Source organism: Mycteria americana, chromosome 12 (genome assembly GCF_035582795.1).
Source record: "Mycteria americana isolate JAX WOST 10 ecotype Jacksonville Zoo and Gardens chromosome 12, USCA_MyAme_1.0, whole genome shotgun sequence".
NCBI lineage: Eukaryota > Metazoa > Chordata > Aves > Ciconiiformes > Ciconiidae > Mycteria > Mycteria americana.
The window spans coordinates 6,646,900-6,659,202 of record NC_134376.1 but is presented as its reverse complement, the minus strand read 5'-3'; positions in this window follow the sequence as shown (position 1 = coordinate 6,659,202).

Genomic DNA, 12,303 nt, shown 5'->3' with positions numbered 1-12,303 from the left:
GGGATTCTGGCTCTTCTGTGCATTGGTCCCTTTTGTGTGCTCCGTAGGATAAAGAGTAGTGTCATTTCTTATTCTGAGAGACAAGTCTAAGAGGTTTGCTTTGTCCTTAAGTTGTCCACACGGCTCTTATTGTATGGGACATCTCTTATTTCATTCGTTGCATGAGTAAGAGGAAGGCTAAGCCAACCCACCAGGCATTGCAGAACCACTCTAAGCTATTTAGTTGTTGATTAAACCTTTTTCTTTCCAGTGTAGAATTCAGCTGGAAAAAACACAGTCTTTTAAGAAAAAATAAACATAAAGCTCAAAACCAATTTGTTCCTTTTCTGTGTGAGCTGCACTCAGCTGCACATCTGAAATGGAAATGCTGGATGTCTTTGCATGCCTGAGACTGTCAGGTCATGCTATTGTTTTGCTTTCTTGCATTTGCAACTTAGTAAGGAAACAATATGGGAATGTTCATTAATGTTTGTGTAAATAGTAACTGCCCATATATGAGCACTAGCATATTTGCCTGTGAAAGCTCGATGTGCAGGGTAGGATTTAAAAAAATGGCAGTAAGCCAGCATATTCTGGCTGAGCCTGGAAACATCTAGGTAGCAATTTGACTGGAGCTCTCTGGAAATTTTTTTTTAGTCAGATTTAGCAACCTATAAATAGAGGAGTACTCCAGCCCTTTTAGGACTTTGTTATGCTGTGTCATTTGTGTTTTCTGAGCTGCTGTGCAGGCTGGAGGACTTCAGATCCATGGGGCTGGGGTGAGAAAAGAGCTCCCTTGGTGCTGGGGGAGAGTGTCAGAAGGGGGCTACTGCTGAGATTGCAGAGCCCGGCAAAAGTGAGGCAAGTCACACCTACAGAAGCACGCTGCTGAAAATGCTTTCTTGGGTGCTGGATCTCAAACAGCAGTAGTTTTCATATATTCAGTACCTTTAAAACCAGCAGATCCTACATTACTTTGCAAAAAATATCTGGAAATTATTTCAACAACCACTGAAATGAAAATTACATTCTTGAAATGTGTGAAATAATCTCCAGAATAGCTCCAGACTATCTAAGAGAGCTAAAAGAGCGCCAGCTACCTAAAAGAGTCAGGATTACATCATGCAGTCAACCTGTCTAATGATAATTTTATCCCTGATATTTATCATGAGATAACAGCTGGCTGTACTGGACACTGTAGCCAGGGGGTATGAAGCAGACAGAGTTATCATGAGGCAAGACTGAGTTTGAGTACTGTTTACATAATTTTCATTTGTCAAATAACAGCCCTACATAGATCATGACCATGACAGCGCCTGTGGATGCTATCATCCATCAACAGATCCACCCTGTGAACAGCAGAAGCTTTGCATTACTGGAATGGCTGAAGAAATTATTTCCATGGATCAGTAAAGACAGCAGTAATTGCCATAAAACTCACCATAGTTTATGCAGGAGTTTTTCAGCTGCTTGTGGTGGTCTGTCAGATGAAAGACAGCATGCAAATGGAGTGGATCATAAAAATAATTGTAGCATAGCTTCTAGGAACAAAACTCATACCACTGTTCTAAGAAGTGCAAAAGCACAGAAAATAACAACATGGCTCTTGCAGAAGCAACAAGAGAATGTCAGAGTATTAGTAAGATACTAATAATATAGTCAGTTGTATAAATCACTTAATTGTGACAGCAAATTAAATAGTGTTGTTGTCTAGAATTCACCCATAGTTAAAATGATATATCTTGATGAGACAAATGCCTTGTGTGCTGCCAGTAATAAATTAGCTCCTCTTTCAAGTGAGAAAACAATTAAAAACTTGGTTGAAAAGGGCATATTTTCTCTGTGGCCACTGATCCCTCAAACTCTGGAAATAATAAAGTGTTTCTAATAGTTGTTCATTATTACACAGTTGAAAGAGGAAAAATCCATTGTCTCATTATGTTCAAGACAGTTATGAAATTGCATTGGGAATATTTGAAAATGTAAGAGGCATATAACCAAACGGTTTCAACTTTGACAATGTATCATCATTTGCAGTTCATAATGCTGCTGTTAACTTTGGGAGATATCAGTCAGTGCACACAGTGGAAAATGAGAATAAATATTTACTTTTCCTTTATATACTGCATAAATAACAGCAAAGTACGCAGTAGACAGGTCATGATTCGATTTTGAGGGTTGTATAACAAAAGTTTCAGAATTACAAGAGCTATTAATTTTCCAAAACTCAAATATGTGGAAACACTGAGGCATTTCCCAACAAAGTGGGCAACTCTGTGCCTTGCCAATGAAACAATAACAAAATGATTTCTGAGTATTGTGAATTACTTTTCAATATTAGGTAAAGATTGGCCCCGTCTGATTTTTAAGTTCTTTATAGATGTTAAAGATGGAGATGGTGGAAATGCCTGGTGCCTGAATGCTTCCTCTTTTGTAGTACATTAAATTTTTTTCCCATCTAGTCAAAATTAAAATCCTCTCTGTTGCTGAAGCTCAGCACATAAAACATTAGTTATGCTGTAGATCACAATAAAGAATCAAAGTCAGACCTGCATACCATGACAAGGCAAAAGAATGTAGGCAGATACCCTTCAGTGGGCTGTAGAGGCTCTCAGATCTCAGTCTCCATCTACCTACACTAACCTGATTCACTTGCCGTCTCTGAAAAAGCGTGAGATTTTAGGAAACTGGAAGCCATACTGAAGAACTTATCTATGACAGAAGATTGGAAATACATTTATGAGGAATATTGTGATTCGAAAGATTTTGTGAGGCATGTGCATATGCTGCAGGAATTGGTATTTAGAAGTGCTTCAAATCCTAGTTACGTCCATTTCAGAAAACTTGTAGAGTTTACTACATCCGCTCCTCTCTCTAGAGAGTAATAGAATAAATATTTTCTCTTGGAAGCAGATTTGACATTTCAGAAACCTGCAAAATGTTGAGTCTGTTAAAGCTGAAGTTTAAAGTTAATTTTAACTGACCTCATAAAGAATTTTATGAATCAACATAAAAAGAAATAAGTATTGAAATTGTTTGTTAGTGCCATTCTAAGTAATGAACTGAAGTTTGTGGTAATTGAATTGTGCATTTGATGGACAGTAGAAATGTACTCTTAGGAGAAAAATACAATTATATACTGAGGAAAACGGCATTAAAATAAAGTATTGTCCCTTATTTCGCAGGTGCTTATCTCCTGTTTCGGTACAAGAAACATGATAATCAAGAAAAGCAGATGTGCTATCAACTTTTTAAGTTTCATCCTGGCAATGTGGTTGGAATATTCCGTAAGGAAATCAATGTCATTTTCCTACTCTCTTCTGGCTGTGTAAGAAATGCTCTGCCTAAGTCTTTCTCTGCTCTGCACTTGCAATTCTTCTTCTGTTTTTCTAGGTGACTCTAGGCTGAGCTCATGTTTTTGCTCTTAACTTCATGTGAGCCTCCTTTGCTATCTCTTCCAAGAGCATTTTGGAACCAGTTTGCCCTGAAACCCTGAGATCAGAGAACACTGGGGGATTAGGTTTAAACTTGTTAAACTGAATTAACACTCCTGCCACATGATTCTGGCCTGTGCCAGTCCTTCTAATCTTGTTCAGAGTTTAGGATAATCTGTTTAGTAGTGCTGATCAGCTGGAAGTTAATTCAATTGGACTTTGATTATTTATTCATGCCCGGATTTGCTAAGTGTCACAGCAGATACATGAGGTCTCTGTTACAGTTATGAGATGGCTTCATTAGTGTGACGGAGAGTCCATCTGGATGACTTCCTTTCCTCACTGCAGTAACTGGCTGTCAGGGCTCTATCCAGTGGAAAAAAATCCTTATATAACATCTCCCTTTCATTTGTGTCATAAGCGTATTGATTACTACTTAAAATGCACTTCTCTGTTCTGATTGCTGGGATTGCCAATAATCTTTCACAGGGATCTCAGTAGTATTCCAGCTCTACATTTTAAATTGTTACCAGAATTTAAAAGAAATGTACAAATGTGTTTTAAAAGCCATTTATTATTAATAATGTGTTTTCACGCAGTATTTTGGTCCTGCTCACTTCAAGGTCCACTTTCCCCATCAGTGAAATGCAGCCAGTGCTGGGGTGGAACACGGTCAGTCTTTTACACTGTCCAGAATTAACCACCCAGAAATGGAAGACAAAAAGGAAGAAGAAAATTGCATCCTGCTGAAACCTCTGGAGGAATTTAGGTTGGCAGAATGTTGTTACTTGAACTGGAACGTGGCCAGGACACCAGGATTAATGTTAGCACAAAATGCCACTTGATTGCAAGTGTTCAGATAACCTTGGATGAAAGTCTTATCTGAAAAGAGGCTCTTCTAAGAGAATAGGGCTCCCTGATATTGGCTGGGACTTTGGTTCAGGGTTGACTCAGAGAATTTTTGCTATTTGCTTCAGCAATTTTTGAATGGGGCAGCTCTTGAATGGTAACAGATCTCCCCTTCACAGCCTGCAGCACAGCAGATAATTTCCCAGAGAGGATTCCATGCCATAGAGTGATGTCTCTTTTTAGAGATGTTTCCTGATATATCATGCAAACATTACAAATAGGAGCCTGAAGGGATGCTTGTTGGGGAAAAGTCCTAAAGATTAGAAGGCAGGAAAAATGTTCATTATGGAGAAGGCACTGGGCCAAGCTGAGCTTCTGCGGCCACATAAATGTGGAATAGCTACTTATGTCATGGAGTTACTCCTGAGCAAGCAAGACCAGCATTTGCCTCATTTTTGTTTTATTCTCCTCTCTGAATGTTTCTACTGTCAATCCTCTAATACATGTTATGGGTTGGGCTGGCAGAACCAGGTGGTGCCCAGTGAAAGCTTTGATGATTAAGAGCAGCGTTAATCAAAATTTCTTCTCTTGCTCTCAATTTTTCAATTAAATTGTAAATCTGTACTGAGGAACAACCATTAACTTCCAGGGAATGAGAAATGTTCCCACATTTGGCCTTCTTCAGAAAACCCTGTCACAGTTACATACCGTGAAATATGGTTTCCAACAGAACAATGTTCCCAAAACCAGCTGGGACCCGCATTACAACTCAGCATTCTTTGCAGAAGTTTATTTGCTGTTGACTTGGAAGCCAAGTTAGAGCTTTTGAGAAGAGTTTCTACTTACCTGCCCAACAATGCAACATGGGTCCTGCAGCATCAGCTCCCATACGGAAGCTGGAGAGAGCAAGACTAAGAGAAAAATGTGTCAGTACCCATCTTTGCCACCAGATGAGTGACCTGCGGCAGAGCTTGATGTTTCTTGCACTGGTCCTGGGTCTTGCATGCCTGCGTGGGTAAAAGGAAAGCATTCAGGGACCATGTCGTGGCAGCCTGCCATAAATTATGAAGGGGGCTGTATCTGCAAAAAGCCCATGTGTGTTCCCAAGAGACAGGATCCCTGTCTGGAGGAGAAAGAGCAGTGTGCAATTGCATCTCTGTGGGCGCTTTCCTGATACTGCAGCCCCTTCTTTATGATAAGGCAGGAGCTCCATGCAAAGGCAACAACCCTTACAGGGCTCTATGTTATCTGCATGTGTGGTTAAGCTGTATGTGAGCATGGGACTTGCTTTGCTATTTGTTTTTGAGGGCAAAATCCATCACTGCTGTTATGTTTGGTGAATCTGACCTAGACTGTTTTGTAAGTGGAGCTATTTTCCGTCCTGCCTGAGCCCCACTGAGATTTTCCCTTGTTTTCCATGGGAAGACACTGATTGTCCCCTCTCCCCCAGCCCAGCCTTCCCATTCCTCTCCTGCAGCAGCTCAGACTTGTATATGAGCCAAGATATGATTCCCCTAAGAATTAACTTCATTTAATATTCCTCTTCCCTGTCTTCATTATTTTTCATTTATAGGTTAACCAGCACCTGAGATGCTCAGTGCTTTCCCTAACTTTACTTTGACTAGATAAACTTTTAAATTAAACATTTTCATTCGCCCCTCCTTCTGTTTGAGGGTTACTGTATAATTCTGTATTTTAAAAAAACAGCAAACGGAGAAGTAATCACAGATGCTCTGAGAAGAGATAGATGGCCTGACATAAAGGGTTGAACATACTATTGCACAGATATCCCTGCATCTGACAAAATAGGCCAAACTCGTTCTTTATGTAGCTCCACCAGGGATGAACAAGACCCAGGGGCTGTAAGGAAGACCACGTGCTGACATTTTGTTTCATCGAGTCCCTGGAACATTGAATATGCTCTTGATATGCAAGAGTAGGCTGAAATCTGCAATCAGCTCCACGAGTGTAATTGAATCTGAGTCAGGAGAAGTGACACCTGCATGATGAAGAAGGGCATTCATTATGCTCTGTTCAGGTCTGTACCATCCTGCTTGTGTGGACGGAGTTCAGCATGTACTATCTCGAGCTGAGGGATCACACAATCATGCTCCAACTATCATTTCCTATATATATTTCTACTACGTGCCGGACATCTCAATGCTACGCTGACGAGTGCATAAGCACATACCATCCTATCTAAATATCTGCTCTATGCATGTGCATCAGCTAACAGATGCACATTGGACTTATGAATATGAATGGGGCAAAACGTGTAGTGCGACCTTCACGTCAGGCTTGCTTTCCTTCATGTGCCTGCACTTCTGATCAATCATTGCTGTCTTGGGGACATCTGTGTCAGTTCAGACCAATCCCCTGTTATTGCAGGCAAACATGATACAGCTGTGAAGTCTGCAAGGGTCTATAATGTTGTGTATCTTCACACACATGCTCCCCATGGCCAACAATAATAACAAGACCTTTGTACAAAAGACTGAAAGTCTCAAAGGCAATACAGGAAGAGAGAAGGAGAGGCCAATGCACATTGCCACTGCCTTAAAAGGAAGTATAAGAGGAGAAAATTCCTGGATGATCTCTTCATGCTATCACCAGGAACGGTCCTTTTGGGAATGGTGCAATGAAAAATGAGAGAAATGTTGTCAAAGCAATTTTTTGTTGGAAATGTTATTTTGACACATCACGCCATATTGTTTTGATCACTCCCTTTTCAAAAGTAACTTTTAGGTTACAGTGTTCTGCTTTGATGATTTTTCAAACGAAGTTACAGTCATTTCACTTCATATCAATTTTTCATCCACATTTTATCTTACATGGGAAAAGAAAGCAAAAGAAAACATTTGATTGACCCAAACTACCCATGGGACATGCTGTTTTTGTGAAGACTTCCAAAATATTGCTTTCTTTTTCCCTCTTTGGGAGGAAATCCTAGGACCTCTCACCCTTTGGAGAAAGGAGAACGCACTCTGATGAGGGCATCTGGTACAGAGGCCAAAATCAACGTGCTAAACCAGAGCTGGTACTGAATCACTCTGTTGTACATCTGAATGTAGACGGGGCTCTTGTTTAGCTATGTGGTGGTCCCATGTTTTGGCTGTGCCACCGTGCGAGCACTGTTTCTGGGGGAAGCTGGGCTCAGTGCTTGGCAGGCAGGCGTTTGGGACCACGTGCTGAAGACTTCACGCCCTCTGAAACGCAACACAGGGCTCCTTGGCAGGGATCACTGGTGGGAGGAGTACACCTTGGCGTTTAGCCTTCAGGGAACCTGGCACTTCTCACAATTTGCCCTCAGGGAGGGCACTCGGGTGCCCTTGACAGGTGGTTTAAATGGAGAAAGCAGCACTTCGTGGCGGGGAGCCAGAAGAAAAAGCAGCTTTGGCAGGTAGCCTTTGTGCAAGGCAAGCGCTTTGCAGTTCTCCTTTAGAGGAGGGAAGCATGATGCAGTAACAGATAGAAGGGTCAGACCCACTCCAGTCTCTTTGGCCTTGCACTCAAAGTTGGAGTTCCATGTTCCCTCCCTATGTCAAGTGAGAAACACCTACCGTTTCTCCATACTTTGAGGAATTCTTACCAAAATCCCCTCTGTATAACATATATGTATGTACGTACATGTATAAAATCGGTTACTGAAAGCAAAAGAACAAAAAAATTGTTAAAGTCAGCTGGATCCTCCAGAGAGAGAGATGCAAAATATGTATCCAATAAAGCTTTTCTGATGATATCCATAAATACAGAGCTGAAGTGCTGGCCCTGCTGTCCTCTCCAGTACCATTCCACCAGAAATGTGTAGCTCACATCCTGAGTCATCCCCAAGGAGAGCAATAGATGTTATACACTTGAAATAGTTTAATTTCAAACTGGCCCAAGCACAGTTCATCCCTCCTTCATCAGGCAAGAGGAAGATGGAGAATTTTAATATCTTCTGGTGAGATCATGGGACCTCTGAGCCCCTAGCCTTATTCAATGCAGTCAGTGCATTTTGCCAGTTCCATGCAAGAAACTGCAGGTGAGAGAGGTTGGGCTCCTAGACTGCACTGCAAGGACAGGAGAGTGATGATCATTGTGTAGAAAGTTTGACCTTTCTGGTTGCTCTGACTGAGCTGCTGGACCTTGAGATCTCAATTTTCAGCCGCAGGAGACCCTCTTTAGGTTTATACGTTTGTAGCAAGGTACTCAAATGGCTTTATTTCCAGAGGCAGAGGTGGTGAATTCCCATTTGAAGAAACAGTTCTGTAGGCAGATACGTTTGGTGAGGATCTAACACTTTATTTATCCTGGAAGACCTTAGCTTGCTACATCCATTGCTTGCTTAGGGCCAGCCTAAGCGTTTTGTGTGTAAACTGAGGTAGGGGACTCACAGGCTCTACTGTCCCCTCCAAAACAATTGTCCCAGCATACAGAGAAGGGTTGGCTCCCAGGAACCTGTCCTCACCACACACCAATGCCTCGGGCACAAGTTTCCCTGGGAATGAGATAAGTGACTGATGGCTGCTATTACAGGAGGAGATCTTTGGAACGGATCTGGCCTCTTCTGTGGTGGGGTCAAAGGGCAAGAAAAATCTTTCAGACAGCCTACTGCTGCAAGGTGGCTTGGCTTTGAACATAAACAAGAAATACATTTTCAGAGAGCATGGAATCCACAAGCAAAAAGGAAAAAAAATGAGGAAATCAGATGGCTGAATTACTAACTCATCAGAGGCCAGTAGGGACTGCGGTAATAATACAAGCTATATTATATTGTCAATTTGTATTGTACATTTGGAATGACAACAATCACGTTGTTTTGAAATTAAGAATAACCTGGAAGGGGCAAATAAACTAACAGTGTACCACATATTGGAGAGTGAGAGAGAATTTGTACTTGGCAATAATCAATACTCATGTACGTCTTCTAATTGAGTCAGCCCAGCCTTCCTCTGGGATGTGACAGTGACAACTGAACTCCTCCTCCCGTTTGATGGATTTGATTGTGCTGCAGCTGTAAATAGGGGTACACCAAAAGTGGCTTTGGTTTGTCCTCAGCACCTGAGCACCAACCCTACTTGGTCCAGAGCATCAATCAGCCAGTGAGGACGTGGGCACTGATGCTGTCTTGCCTGGGACAGTTTGAGGGCACAGCCAAGGATAGGTCCTGAGGACCTTTTGTAGAGGAGGGTCTACTCTCCCCAGCTTTCAGCTCCTTTGCAAACATGTAAAGCAAGCGTCTTCTTTAATCACATGACAATTCTGCTGGCTTTCTCAACAATTTGGTCCTTGTCATGTCTCCTAAAATAGTCTTTTAAAAATACCTCGTTGCCAGAGGCACTTGAGTGGGTTGGTTGATTAGCATGACCCAGTGCTTGGGGATCCACAGCTGAAGTGCATATTGTTCCTTTTCAGTCTGAGGTCCCTGCTCATGTGGGCAAGTTTGCAATGGTTGTTGGATTCATGACTGGGAAAGAATTGTGTTGACCCGGGACTTTCATCTGGCATGTGTCCAAGGCAGACTGCAGGCACCCTCGGCTCACATCTCCACGTCTTGGCATTTCCTAACTTGTATTTCTTCCTCTGTCCCTCTGCTATGGCTGGAGGCACATCCAGATTGAAATGAAAGGTTTTCCTTTTACCTCTACAAACTGCTACTTGTGTTGCCGACTCAAGCTCTTCACTTGGTTTGTACTGGGGGATGAGTCAAAACCCTGGCCTATTCATATTTCACATCATGTGCACGTTAATTGGTACTTTACATCCCAGGGAATTCCTAAGGAAGCACCAATTTGGTCTCCTAACAATTTTACTACAACCCATTTCCCCCCTGCCCCCTTCTTTTTTTCCTTTTTGTCATAGATAAGATTAATTTTTTTCTGGACATGAATCCATTGCCTGAGGTTTCTCAAATCTCTGCTCTGGGACACTGAAATCTTATCTCTGAGGCAGAACAGGAAAGGAAAAGTAGTACATGAGGGGAACTGTGACTCATGCAGAAATTGAAATGATGAAGCTGACGCTGCTATTACGAAGACCCAGAGGTGTTCAAAGACCTGCTGGTGGAAAGGCAAAAGCCTGGGCTTTTCAGCCTTGAAAGGCTTCTGCATATTGAAGCTTTGAGCACCAGCTGAGGATCGCAGACTGGTGAGCTCTCCGCTTGCCTGCTAAGTCCCTTCCATGTCAGCAGCAGTGCAGCAGAGCTGAGAGCTCAACTGGAGGCAGCACGCAGCAGATTTAAGCCTGATCAATAGAAGATCTGTTAAAACTTGAAATGGTGCTGCCTTCTTCCCTGCAACAGAAACTTTAATGATTTTTTTTTTTTCCTGGAGGGGCTGAATCTGAATGAAAGAAAATTAGGAGAAAATGTGCCTGATTTTTCTATTTCAATGAATGAGCTGAAGGAAGCACCTATGTGTCTGTCATCCTGAAAAGCTCCTTGTTTTGATGGAGCCTTAATGGATTTTTCAAAAGACTCTTTGAATGCCTCGCCCAGCTCTGTTGGAAACAGTTATGCTTTGAAGCTGGCACCTTGCCATGTCTATTTATGTTCAATATTGCTTTCAAAAATGGCATCACTGCTGTCTTTTCCCAATATTCAGAGCAGTATTAGTACATAGGACAATGATCTGGCCTTGCCTCCCCTGTGCTAAGGAAAATGCTTCAAGGGAACACAGACTAGCTCTTCTCCTTGAGGATGAGTAAAATTCCCAAATTCCTCTTGCCACACAGATGGCATTTTAGACACCACAGAAAGGAGAAAAGACCTGTAAACTAAGAGGAGAGAAAAGTTTACATCTCTTGTACTATTAAGTCCCTCGACATGGAGACTCCCCAGCACCCCAAGGTTATCTGCTCCAGAGCCCTGTTCAGCAGTCCTCCATGTCTGACCTGACGTGCTCTTACTGCAGTTTAAACCCATGACATCGTGTCCTGTGTGCTGCAGCTACGGAGAACAGACCGTTCCCTTCCTCCTGAAGGTTATCTTTTAAAGGCCTTAAGGACTTAGCAGTTAAGCTGGGGGAGAGACGAGGCTAACATCCCTCCTCTGCTGCTTCTTGGGCTACGTAAGGAGAGGGACCATTCCCTGAGCTGGAGCTGCAGGACTCCATGCCTTCTCATAACAGACCCTTGCCCTGTGTCTGCTGTTATCCCAGCTCCTTTCTGGAAGAAAGGCCATGCCTGCATTCATTGCCACCCTGGATGTGAGTCTGTGCCTCCTGCTGAAATGCAGTGCCTTGCTGTTGTCCCCAGTTTGCATTTCACCTCAGTATTTGGGGCCATTTCATCCAACTTGTCTAAATCATTTTGAATTCTAGCCTTGTCCCCAAAGTGTCCTTGCCATCTCTCCCTGATTGCTCTTGTCTGCATGCATAATAAACCTACTCCTTCATCCCTCACCCGTGTCTTCAATGCAAAACTCAAGATGGAGTGGGAGCCAGGAGAATGTGCAGCCCAGCCATCCATACAGACACAGAACCATTGGAAACAGCAGGTCCCCAGGGATCTGCCATCCCGTTGTGTGCATGCCTGGGGCCACAGCCCTTTCACGACATGCTCTTTAACCAAGGAGCCCTGAAACAAAGGGCAGAGGCTTGTGACCCCAAAATTACAGTTACGACGCAGAACCATTACAGCATGTTGCGGAGAAAGTGGCAAGGCGAGTGGAGGGCTCTTTCCCAGGAAGATCTCCCCTCCTCTGTGAGCAGTTGGCTGCAGGACAAGTAAGGTGCCCAGTCATGTCCCAACTCCTGAGAAATCCATTATCATAAGCCATTTTTCCCTTCGAAGTATCCTGAACTCGATGAGTGTGCAGCCTTATCTCTCCCAGTGCCAAATTCTCCTTAATGAGGTTTATCCAGCTTTTCCAGCATGGCTTAACATTGTCCATCCAGTCCGGCCAGAAAGGATCCTTTATTTTGCTAACATAATTAATAGCAATAAGCTGTCCATGGTGTGCGGTGATAATGGTATTGATGCTGTAATGCCCCGCAGACAGAGCTTGGGATTTAGAGAAAGTTTCATTCAGTGTGCAGCGTTAGCAATTTCCCCAGCTCCC